Consider the following 13,599-nt stretch of genomic DNA (forward strand, 5'->3'; position numbering starts at 1 on the left):
CATCAGCTACCATCCAGGGAAAGCTAATTTTGTGGCAGATTATCTGAGCAGGAAAGTAGCAGTTGTGCACAGCTGCCAGCGCAGAGATCTCTTCATTCAGAGATTCAGAGGTTTGTCCTAGAAGTTTATCCTAAGGGCAGAACTTCCAAGTTGTCTAATCTGACAGTCCAGTCTTCTTTGCTAGTTCGAATCCATAGAGGTCAGCCTGCAGATGAATAGTTAAAGAAATGGAGACGGAAGGATGAAGCCAAGGGCGGTGTACTCTACGCAGTATCTGATGGTATTGTGAGGTACAGAGGAAGGATGTGAGTGCCTAGTGTTGATTCGATCAGAGAGGAAATTCTGACAAAGGCACATGCATCTTTGTATTCCGTTCATCTAGGCGGTACCAAGATGTACAAGGACTTAGTGATGTTGTATTGGTGGCCAGGGATGAAGCGAGACATTCGTCGATTTGTATCTGAATGCCTCACTTGTCAGCAAGTGAAAGCAGAGCATCAGAGTGTCAGCAAGTGAAAACAGAGCATCAGAGGCCAGCAGGGATGCTTAAGCCGCTCTATATTCTTGAGTGGAAATGGGAGAATATCACCATGGATTTCGTTGTTGGATTGCCGAGGTCAGTCAGAGGATCTAATGCCATTTGGGTTATAGTGGATCGACTTAATAAATTGGCACACTTCTTACCGGTGAAGACTAATTTCTCCATTATTCAGTATGTAGAGCTCTATATCCAAGAGATAGTCCGGTTGCACGGGATCCTAGTTTCCATTGTGTCTGACAGGGACAGGAGATTTACGTCGTCCTTTTGGAAGAGTTTACATGCAGCTACGAGGATGAAGTTTCTATTCAGTACGGTAGTCCACCCTCATACAGATGGCCAGTTTGAGCAAGTGATTCAGATACTGGAAGATTTGTTGCGAGCATGTGTGATCGATTTCCATGGGTATGAAATCTAAACTACCCCTAGTGGAGTTTACCTTCAACAATTTTCAATCATCTATAGGAATGACTCTCTACGAAGCTCTGTATGGAAGGAAGTGTTGATCGCCGATTCATTGAGATGAAGTCGGTGAGATATCAGAACTTGTCCTAGAGAATTTTCAGCAGACTGCAGACGTCATGGTCAAGATCCGAGATAGGATGAAGACCGCCCAAATTCGCCAAAAGAGTTATGCTGAAAAGAAGAGAATGGATCTCGAATTTGCCTTAGGAGATCACGTATTCGCGAAGATATCACCTATGAAGGATGTTATGAGGTTTGGAAAGAGAGGAAAGCTGAGTCTGAGATTCATTGGGCCGTTCGAAATTCTTGACAGAGTTGGGACACTTGCTTATCGTGTAGCTCTACCGCCGAACTTGACCGGAGTACACAATGTGTTCCATGTTTCGATGCTGAGGAAGTATATGACTCATCCTTCGCATGTTTTGAGTTATGAGCCGTTGCAGCTTGCTCCAGATCTGTCATATGAATTAATATGTAAGGTCCAAAATTAAGACGAAGTAATCCAACTGCATACAAATATAAAGAATATGGAAAATAGTTAATTAACTGATTTTAATTGCTAAAATGATTATGTGATATATTAATAGGATGTTGTAGTAGTTTTTCTACTTACATGGATGAAAATGTAATTTTGAGGGTTATTCGAGTTGCGATCGAGGAACGGAGACCGATGGCTAAAAAATGGAAAATGTTTTTATTAAATAATTGCTTTTAATTATTTAAAATATGGTTGATAATTTTTCTTATATTTGAAAATATGGAGTTTTTAGGTAATTTTTATACGCCGGGACATAATTTTTATCGGTGTTGGTTTTTCAACAAAAATACAAATGTGTTGGCAACTCGGCTAATAAATTCACAAATTTTATTAAACAAAAGATTTTAATTAAGCACTAATTGGCCTAATTAACCTTGATAATATGCCAAAGCTAGCAATTATTGTTTGGTTAGAATTTTATTTAATATCTAAGCACAAAAAACCCTACCCAAATGTCATAATATCACACGCCCACCTACCCTACACACTCCAAACTCTCTCTTTCAATACAATTCACGGCACACACATATTATTCCAGGAAAAGTTTCGAAATTTGCAAGTTTTTCAAGCCAAGGTTCTCCTCGTCTTTGTTCTTCAATCGTCAACGTATAATCAGTGTGTTAAAAAAGCAAAGGCATTTCATATTCTTCCCTTTACTCATCCATTACACCATAGTATTTGTATGATCATAAATTGCATGGAAAAACAAGTCACACTTCTTATATTTCGTAACTATGCATGAACACGTGTTAAACTCTTATGTTTTGATCCAAAAATTATGTTTAACATGTTCCTAAGGGGCTTCCATGATTAGGAAGTGTTATGGGTTATTTTTACACAAAGTTATAAGGTCCTAGAACCACCCAACATGCTGCACACGAAGATAGAAACAAGGTGGTACAATCTTTGTGTTATGGGTGATCGTGGGGCTCGGTTTATGGGAGTTGTTGCCTTGGTCTCGGCTAGGATCAGGGATAGATAGGGTCACATAGAGGTTAGGGAACGAGTCCCAGCCACGCTAGGACTCGAGAACCAGGGCTGGAAAGGAGTCCTAGCTCGAGAAGCTTCATGCAAGTCGCGCAAGGTGTGCAGCCATGCAAGGAGAAGAAGGCTTGGCCAGGAGGCTTTGGACTGGGCTAGGTCGAGTCACTAGGGTCCTAAGAGGGTGTACAAGAGTCTGTTTCAGGGGCTGGTCCAGTGGCTAGAGTCCTAAGCGCACAAACATAGAGTCCTGCAACACTATGAGTCTCGGCCATGGAATATTCTATGGTTGTGGTTGCGGCTTGAACTTAGGGTTGGTTCCTAAGGGTTCTAAGGGTCCAGTAGGGTCCATTGGGGGTCTGGTTTGAGGTTGGTCTAGCATGGTTAGAGCATGGCTCGTGAGGTTAGTGCTTGGTTCGATTAGGGTTTCTTTTGTTTTTTTTAAAACTCTAAACATGGCTCACGGGGGTCGAGTCATGGTTCACAAGGTCTAAAATAATATAAAAGTCTAAGTTTTTAATTTAGGAATTTTATATTAAAGTTTGAAATAAATCGGGATTAAAACGCATTAAAAATGAATAATTAAGGAATAACTGAAAAGCCTAGAATTAGGCTAAATAAAATTGTGATAAATTTAATTTAAGCTTAAATAAATATTTGGGATATTCTAAAGTTAATGAAATTAATAAAATGTCAAATTCGAGGATTTTTATGTCTAGGGGTAAAACAGTAATTTTACATATAGAAATAGTAAACGCCGTGGCAGTGCTCTGATTACTGTTTTACATGTTAAAATGTTTATTTTAAATATTTATGGAATTTTATGATGAACGATAATGTGAAAAGACATATTGAATGCTTGGTTTAAAAGAAAAAGTTATATGCATGTTTAATTTTTATTAAGTGATGAGAATATAAAATGTTGAAGGAAGTGAAGTAATTGTGACTAATATGAATACGATGATACAATGATATGTTAATACGTAGGCCAAGGCTCATTGACGGGTGAGTGTTGCTGATGTCCCCGCCGCTCAGTACTGTGGTTACATGTAGATGGATCCATCGCCCATTACGAATACGAATATGAAAGTCACAATTAACGATCTGAATTCAACGAAAGGAAAATGGAATACATATATGAATATGAATATTTTATGATGATATGAAAATGTCTATGAAAATATTTATGAAAATGTTTATGCATCTTCATGAAAATGTTATTTTACTTACAAGTATTTTCAATGTTGAATGGGTTCTGCATAGTATTACTTGTTATCAAGAATATGGTGTGTTCAGTCTTTAGATTCAATAGGTGTGATTGATGCATGTGATTATGATAATAATGAAAATGGGGGTCTTGATGGTCGACTTCACTGGACTGAAGGTGTACATAACCCGAGGACCAGCGCTTCTAGTTTTCCGCATTTACGTTTATGATTAATGTTAAATATTTTTATGAATTTTTATTTATGCTTTTGAGAGGTTTTTCGAGAGCTTTCTAGTTTTAGCTTTATTGCTAATTTAGGATTTGCAAATGAGTGACGATTTTATGATTCAAACCATTTTCTTTGATTTTCAAATGTTAGTTCGTCGTTTTATATTTTTAAAATGGTGCAAAATATTTAATAAATATATATATACGGATTTCGGCCAAATAGTAGAAGGATATAAAAAAATATTTCTAGCAATTTTTAAAAAAACGAGTAGTGGACGTTCAGTATGTATCAGAGCAATGTTCCTGTAAAGGATTGTGTCACCATCAATGCCGGGAAACTCAGTTGTCAAGCATCAAATTTTTAAGTTTACATGCTTTATATGATTTATATGATACTACCTGCATGATTACATGAATTATATGTTTACGTCGCATGTTTAATAGCTTAACAAGAATACATGTTTTGTATGCTTAAAACTGCTAAAATGAATTAGGATACGTTGCATGATTATAAAACTTAGATTTAAATGCATGTTGGTTACGTTAGAATTTGGAAAACGTTTAGATATAATGCCTCCTAGATGCGCACCTAGTACTGATAGGTAGACAGAGATTACTGAGGATCGTAATGTTAAAGTACCCCAGCCTCCTTATGGGGATGCTGCTACTCGTGCATTTGAGGGGATGGCTCGTTTCTTCGAGCAGTAGCTATAGCAGACACCTAGGCCACAACATGATGTTTATGATCAGTTCTGGAGGCTAGGGCCGAAGGAATTTTATGGCACCACCTACTTGTTTGCTGCGGAAGCATGGATTCGAGCTCTTGAGGTGCATTTTTGCTACTTAAATATGAAGGATGCTGATCGTGTGAGGTGTGCTACTTACATATTTAGGGATGATATTTTTTTATGGTGGAAAGGAGCTGAGCATGGTATTAATCTTGCTAAACTTACTTGGGCTCGATTCAACGAGATATTCTATGAGAAATACTTCACTGGTCATGTTAGAGGGCGACTGAAGAGAGAGTTTATGAGTCTCCATCAGGGAGACTCGACTGTTGCTGAATTTGTGAGGAAATTTGATAGGGGTTGTCATTTAGTACCCCTTATTGTGAGGGATGCTGCAGAGAAGATTAGACACTTCATGGATGGTCTACGACCTACCATACGACATAACATGATGATGATGCTTCCCTTGGATTATGCTACTGCTGCTACTTATGTATTTCAGTCTGAGCAATCTTTGAAGGACATTGACTTTGAGATGCAGCGCAAGAGACAGCAACACCAAAATAATTCTCATCCAAATAAAAAGCCATACATGGGTCCTCCTAGACATCAAGGGCCACAAAAGCCCCAAGGTCAAGTCAAGAAGCAATGACCACCAAAGCCACCACTTCCTTGAGCACCAAAGCCTGCTGATAGGCAACCATGCAAGGAGTGAAATCACTTACGTTATGGAAAGTGCATGTGGGGATCTTTTAGATGCTTCATATGCAAGGAGGAAGGACACAAAGCTGTTGATTGCCCGAAGAAGAATGCACCTACTTTGGGAAGAGCATATGTCATGCATGTAGAAGAAGCTGAAGAGGAGGCAGACACGACCCTTATCACTGGTAACCTAGTTATTTTACATTTTTATATTGCTTTTATTGCACGAAATGTTAAATTCGTTATTAGTATTGATTTGGGAATAAGGATAACCTAGAGGAAATTAGATTGTATGCTCTACCTTGGATATAATTAAGAAATGATTTTTGAAACCATAGAATTGGTATTGATTTTTGTGTCTTAAATTATGTAAAGGATATAATAATTCCAAATAAAAGTTTTATGGCCAAAAAATTGAGAAAAATCATAATCAAGGGAATAATAGCAAGTTTCGAAATTTTGAGGGACTAATGTGCAATTTTCGAAATTCTTGGGCCAAAAATGCTAATTCATGAAAATTTAAGGACCTAAATGAAAAATTTCGTAAATATGAGGGCCAAAATGAAATTAATTGAAACATAGGAGCTAAATTGTAATTTCAGAAACTTTAAGGGGTAAGTTGGAATTTTCGAAAAGTTCAATGGGACCGAATTGCAATTACCGAAAACTTAAAGACCAAAAGTGCAAGTTCCAAACATCGAGGGACCAAAATTGAAAAATAGAAAATTTAAGGGATCAATATGTAATTTTCGAAAATCTTTGGTACTAAAATGAAAATTTCAAAGAATTGAAGGATCAAATGGCATTTTATCATAAATTATAAGGGGGAAATTATGAATTTTCCTATGAATATTAGGATCCAATCAATCTTCTTCTTGAAATTTTCGGGAAATAAATGGTACAAATTCCTTAAGCTTCAACACGAATAATCTTAAATGTTTTCGCCGCAAGGAGGATATTCATTCTAGGTGTAGCTACCTATGTACTGCTAGATTCGAGAGCTACACACTCTTTCATATCCGAGACTTTCGTCAAGAGACTGAATATTATTCCTGAGGATATGTGATTGGGATTCAAGGTTTCTATTTCTTCCGGTGACCAAATGTTCACGACCCGTATTGTGAAGAATCTGGAGCTTCGTTTATTTAAAGAATGTGTTCGGGCAGATCTTATTGTACTCCATATGCCTGAATTTGATATCATACTGGGTATGGATTGGTTATCAGCAAATGGAGCTTCGATAGATTTCCATCAGCGATCAGTGTCTATTCGACCGCCTAGAGGTAAATCTTTTGTCTTTGAGGTGGCGAGGAACAAGCAAGCCACACATTATCTCTTGTATGTGTGCAAGGAAGCTTATTAAAAGAGGGTGTCAAGCTTTTCTAGCTTGTGTCACTACAACGCATGCTCCTATCAGTCAGAAGTTGGAGGATGTTGATATTGTCAGAGACTTTCCTTGTGTCTTTCCCGAGGACATTTCTTGCATTCCAGCCGACCGTGAGATGGAATTTTATATTGAGTTGATGCCGGGCACAGTACCTGTATCTAAAACATCTTATCTTCTAGCACCCGCTGAAATGAAAGAATTAAAATATCAAATCCAAGAATTGCTAGACAAGGGTTTTATCTGCCCCAATTACTCTCTGTGGGGCGCACCAGTATTATTTGTGAAGAAGAAAAATTGTAGTATGCGACTCTGTTTCGTAGAGTCAATATCAAGAATAAGTATCCCCTACGAAGAATCGAAGATTTATTTGATCAATTGCAAGAAGCATCGATATTCTCGAAGATTGATCTTCGTTTTGGGTACCATTACTTGAGAGTGAAAGAGTCTGATGTTCATAAGACAACGTTTCATAATAGATATGGGCACTACGAGTTTATGGTCATGCCTTTTGGGTTGACCAATGCACCAGCGATCTTCATGGATCTCAGGAATCGCATATTTTAGCCGTATCTGGATCAATTTGTGATAGTCTTCATCGCTGATATTTTGATCTATTCGAAGAATAAAGAGGAGCATAGTTATCATTTGAGGACAGCACTGCAGGTACTGCAAGATAGGAAGTTATATGCAAAATTCAGCAAGTGCGAGTTTTGGCTTGATAGAGTGGCATTCTTAGGCAACATAATTTTTAGTGACGACTTTGAAGTTGATCAAAGTAAAGTCGAGGAAGTGAGAGAGTGGCCAGTACCGAAGAGCGTTATCGAGATTCGGAGTTTCTTGGGACTAGCTGGCTATTATCGCAAGTTTATTCAAAGATTCTCATCTATCGCAGTACCCATGACCACCTTGACAAAGTAGAATGCAAAGTTTGTACGGGGATCCAAGTTCCAAGGCAGTTTTGACAAGTTGAAGAAAGCCTTGATTTCTATGCCAGTGTTAGCTATGAATTCGGGGCAAGGAGAGTATGTTCTTTATACCGACGCTTCTAAACTTGGTTTGGCCGCAATTCTGATGCAAAATGACCGAGTTATAGCCTATGCATCGAGACAGTTGAAAGTTCACGAGAAACTACCCCACTCATGATCTTGAGCTTGCAACAGTATTTTTTGCATTGAAGATTTTGAGACATTACTTGTATGGGGAGAAGTGCAAGATTTTCACCAACCATAATAGTTTGAAATACTTCTTCACCCAAAAGGAATTGAATATGAGACAGCGACGATGACTCGAACTAGTGAAAGACTACGACTGTGAGATTAGCTATCACCCGAGAAAAGATAATGTAGTGGCAGACGCATTGAGTCGAAAGGCAGCAGTTATTACTCATTTATCTCTTCAAAGACCGTTGAAGAAGAGAGATATCCTGCGATTTGTATCCGAGTGTTTGACATGTGTAAGGCTTGAGATTATTATTCTTCATTGATGTGAGACTCGGAAGATATGAGTATGCATGACAGGTAATGAGAAGTACTAGATTTATTAGTCTTCATTGACGTGAGATTCGAAGATATGACTATGCATGACATCTCATGAGAAGTACTAAGTGAGATGGGAGTAGGAAAGACATGAGATAAGATGAGAAAATATTCAAAATAGGACAGAACATATGGCGCACATGTGCGAAGAAATGCGCACATATGCGAGACACGTCCAGAGACATCGGCGCACGTGCGCGAAGAAATGCGTGCATATGCGCGATACGTCCAGAGACATAGGCGCACATGCGCGAGATAAGGCGCGCATATGCGCGACACCTCCAGAGACTTTGGCGCACATGCGCGAGATGAAGCGCACATATGCGCGGGATGTTGTGATTGACATTGCCGAGACTGCAGGTCTCGCGCATATGCGTGAGTTGAGGACACGAATATGCGCGAGAAGTCCAGCATGCACACTAAGTTGACACATGGCATGAGCTATATAATGTGTAATACTTTCATTTCTTCATCGCCATCAGCAATAACCAAGAGAGAGAGATTCAGAAAAGCTCCAAGTTCTCCCTAGCTTGAATTGTTGGTTTTGCAAGATTCAATCAACCGATTTTTAATCCGACCCTTTTTTCGTAATCCTTGTGCTAATAGCTTCAAGGGAGTGTAAGTTTCATTCAATTCCAGCATGTTTTGATATATATGTGTTAGGAGAATGATGAATTGAGCCCTATAATATGTTCTTGAGATTATTGATATCGTAGAAACTGCAACCGGATCGAAGAACGGACGTTGTATGCTATCGTTATTGTTTTCCAGCATGTTTAGTGTTAAATGATGCATATTTTGAGTACTATCATGTGTCTATGATGAAGATTATGAATTGTGGTTACTGATTATTGAAGTTTGGGTTGACCGGTATCGCGAGTTTATGCCGTTATGCCGTCAAAATGTACCGAGACTAAATATTGATCCATATGTATATCTTTTTGAGCTAGAAGTTGAGATGGTGCATTATATACATGCCGTTTCAGATTTGGTTTGAAAGATTTGATATCAAGAATACGAGACTTCGACTTCTACAAACGACAAGAAGGTATAATTCATGTTTTGTTTGGGGAAGACACAACTCAAATGAGATTCAATTTGAGTTTCCCAACAAAATCACATACTAGATAATGTTTATATTTTGAATGTTTATGCCTTGTTTATAGATTTATATTCAAGCCTTGACATATGAGTCATTGACAGATTTGTCAAACTAGATGTTCGGTAGTATCGTCGCATTGGAGCAGTTCGACTCCATGTGTAGACACTCGATACAGACATGACCAAAATCTAGGAATAAGACTGTACCGTTACCCCGATTGGGAGGGTAGGTGACAGACAGCGACGTCTTATTCAAACTGGGATCCCTAGAGTAGAGTCGAATTGAGTCAAGACATGATCTGATTGATATTGCATGCTTATATTGATTTGGTTTCATAGACTATGGAACCTATTGCTTTTGATATTATTCATGATAGTTGGTTTCATGATTTATATTCTGTTTATGCATGCATATCATGTTTTATACTGGGATTTGTTCTCACCGGAGTTTCCAGCTGTTGTTATGTCTGTATGTGTGTATAACAACAGGTGGGGCAGGATCAGGGTCACGACCGAGATGAGATCGAGATAGAGTGGTGACTTCGGGCACAGTAGACTACTAGTGGTTATTGTACTAGACTTGTACTACTTATGATTTGGAGATTGTATGGTATGGAACTTTAGTTTAGTATGAATGTATTAGAACAAACCATGTATTTACGTTTATTGTAATTAAATAAAGAGAGTTCTTAAGCTTGGTTTATATACATTTGATTTAAAGTTAAAAGCAAAAATTTGACCCGCGTTTTCTAACAACGATCCGATTAATCCCGTAAAGAACTGAGTTAGAGCTCGGGTCCCCACAACAGGTGGTATCAGAGCAGTAGGTTCATTAGACTGAGATAGAATAGAACGAGCGTGGTAGATCGAGTCTTTTTCCTTGCTTTTGATGTGCTAGCATGATTTAATGCTTTCCCTATTGTATGTTGTATTGTATCTGAATTGATTTACAGCATATAATTGTCGAGATTGAATCAGAACCGATTCTGGATCAATGGCATATGATCAGAGGAGGGCTGAGACAGATTATATAGATTGTGTATTAATCTGTTTGATATTCAGATATGCCGCCTAGAAGAATACCACAACCAGCTGCAGGTCAAGTGCCAGAACAGGGTAGTACATCAAGTACTCAGATGGATGTTACTGCGACACCTATGGAGACGTTATTGAAGAGATTTCAATCATTCTATCCGCCTAACTTGAAGGGTACCGAGAATGTAGTAGATTGTGAGAGCTGGCTAGACGATATAGTGATGTTTTTTGAATCTCTTGCCTACACAGATGAACAGAGGGTGAAGTTAATTGGACATCAGTTGCAAGAAGTGGCCAAGAGTTGGTGGTTGACAACGAAACGAGCCCTAGAGCATAGAGGTATCAATATTACTTGGAAGGTATTTAAAGATGAATTTTGTCAGCGTTTTTTTCCAGTATCTTATCGAAAGGACAAAGGGGCAGAATTTGCGAATTTACGACAGAGGCAATTGAATATATAAGAGTATGTTGCCAAGTTTTCGTCCTTGCTTCGATTTGCACCTCATGTAGCAGGGAATGATGAAGCGGTCGCATATCAGTTCATTAATGGTTTGAACCCTGACATATTTACCTTAGTGAATACGGGGCAACACATTAATTTTTCTGATGCACTGAACAGAGCGAAAGGAGCAGAGGCTGGCTTGATTAGGCAGCGAGGGGCTTCTTATAATGTTCAGAGTCAGAGGCAGCCACAGCCCGCCATGCAGTTTCCACCACCTCCTCCTCGATTTGATAGTGGAAGCAATAGTGGTAAGAAAGAGTTTTTGAAGGCTAAAGGCAAGCAGTTCAAGAAAACAAGAAGTAGTTCATCGAGTTCCAGTGGATCCCGACAGAGAGGTCAGGGTCAGAGTTCAGAGTATAGTGGTGTTTATTGCAGTTCGTGTGGAGGCAGGCATGCCACTGAGCAGTGTCAGGGAGTTATGGGGCGCTGCAACATTTGTAAACAACAGGGGCACTTCGCCAGAGTTTGTCCCCAGAGAGGTTTACAGCGATCCCAGAGTGCCGGGTCATCGGCATCACTGCCTCAGATTGAGAGACAGACGTCCGTACATTCATTCCAGCCGCCATCTGCACAGTCTCAGCAGAGATCAGGAGGTAGCCAGACTGTGAGTCAACCTCCTAGACAGCAGGCTAGGGTGTTTGCACTGACCGAGGAGCAAGCCCAGGATGCGCCAGATGATGTTATTGCAGGTAACTGTTTTCTTTGTGGTTATCCTGCATATATGTTGATAGACACAGGTGCATCGCATACATTCATCTCTGAACGTTTTGCATTATTGCATTCATTACTTGTTGAGTCATTGTCGACTGTAGTATCTATTTCTTCTCCGTTGGGAAGTGTCCTTGTATCTGTGACTACAGTTAGAAATTGTATATTACAATTTGAGGGTCATGAGATTGACTTAGATTTCATTGTTCTTGGTTTGGCTGATTTTGATTGTATTGTTGGAATTGATATGCTAACCAAGTACAGAGCCACCATAGACTGTTTCCACAAGATCGTCAAATTCAGACCTGAAATGACAGAGGAGTGGAAATTCTATGGGAAGGGTTCCAGATCTCGGATTCCCTTAGTATCTGCTTTGACTATGAGGAGATTGTTGCAACAAGGAGCAGAAGGGTTCCTTATTTATTCAGTAGATTTACTGAAGCCGGGCTCGACATTGGCAGATTTGCCAGTGTTTTGCGAATTTGCGGATGTATTTCCAGAGGAGATTCCAGGGTTACCTCCAGTACGAGAGGTTGATTTCAGTATAGATCTTATGCCAGGCACTTGTTCCCATATCTCGAGCCCCGTATAGGATGGCGCCGATAGAATTGAAAGAATTAAAAGCACAGTTAGAAGATCTTCTGACCAAGGGATACATTAGATCGAGTATGTCTCCTTGGGGCGCACCAGTGCTATTTGTACGGAAGAAAGACGGTTTTATGCGATTATGTATTGAATACCGGCAACTGAACAAGGCGACGGTAAAGAACAAGTATCCATTGCCTCGCATTGATGATTTATTTGATCAGTTGCAGGGATCCTCTGTTTATTCCAAGATTGATCTGAGATCTGGATATCACCAGCTGCGAGTACGAGATATTGATATACCAAAGACAGCATTTCGAACCAGGTATGAACATTATGAATTTATTGTCATGCCTTTTGGTTTAACGAACGCTCCAGCGGTGTTTATGGGGTTGATGAACCGTGTCTTTCAGAGATATTTAGATGAGTTTGTGATTGTTTTTATTGATGACATTCTGGTGTATTCTAAGAGTATGACTGAGCATGCCGATCATTTGAGAATTGTATTGCAGACATTGAGAAAAGAGAGATTGTATGCCAAACTGTCCAAATGTGAATTCTGGTTGAGACATGTTGTCTTCTTGGGTCATATTATATCTGGAGATGGTATTTCTGTGGATCCGAGTAAAGTTGAAGCTGTGATCAGTTGGCCGAGACCGACTTCCGTGCCAGAGATATGTAGTTTCATGGGTTAAGCAGGGTACTATCGACGATTCATCAAAGATTTTTCCAGTATTGCGAAGCCGATTACCCAGTTGACGCAAAAGAATACACCATTTGTATGATCTGAGGATTGCGAGTCTAGCTTTCTAGAGTTGAAGAAGAGGCTGACCAGTGCACCTGTCTTGATGATTCCTTCAGGTACTGGCGATTTCGTTGTATATTGTGATGCATCCCACAGAGGGCTAGGATGTGTTCTTATGCAGCGGGGTCATGTAATCGCTTATGCCTCTGGACAGCTGAAGCCACATGAGACCCGATACCCAATTCATGATTTGAATTGGCGGCTATCGTATTTTCATTGAAGATCTGGCGTCATTATCTTTATGGCGAGAAGTTTGAGATTTAACCTGGCCATAAAAGCCTGAAGTATCTGTTTTCTCAGTCAGAGTTGAACATGAGGCAGCGTAGATGGCTTGATCTACTGAAAAATTTTGATTGCGAGATCAAGTACAATCCAGGAAATTCAAATGCAGCAGCGGACGCCTTGAGTCGAAAGGTATGTTCCTTATCCGCATCGACGATAGGTGTTTCAAATATTATTGAAGATTGTTGCTTGTCGGTTTTAGCATTTGATACAGCTAGTAGACATCTACTACTTGCTTTGATTCAAGTTGAACCAGATTTGATTATGCAAAT

The sequence above is a fragment of the Primulina eburnea genome, chromosome 1, assembly GCF_022965805.1.
Source record: "Primulina eburnea isolate SZY01 chromosome 1, ASM2296580v1, whole genome shotgun sequence".
In the NCBI taxonomy this organism is placed as follows: Eukaryota; Viridiplantae; Streptophyta; class Magnoliopsida; order Lamiales; family Gesneriaceae; genus Primulina; species Primulina eburnea.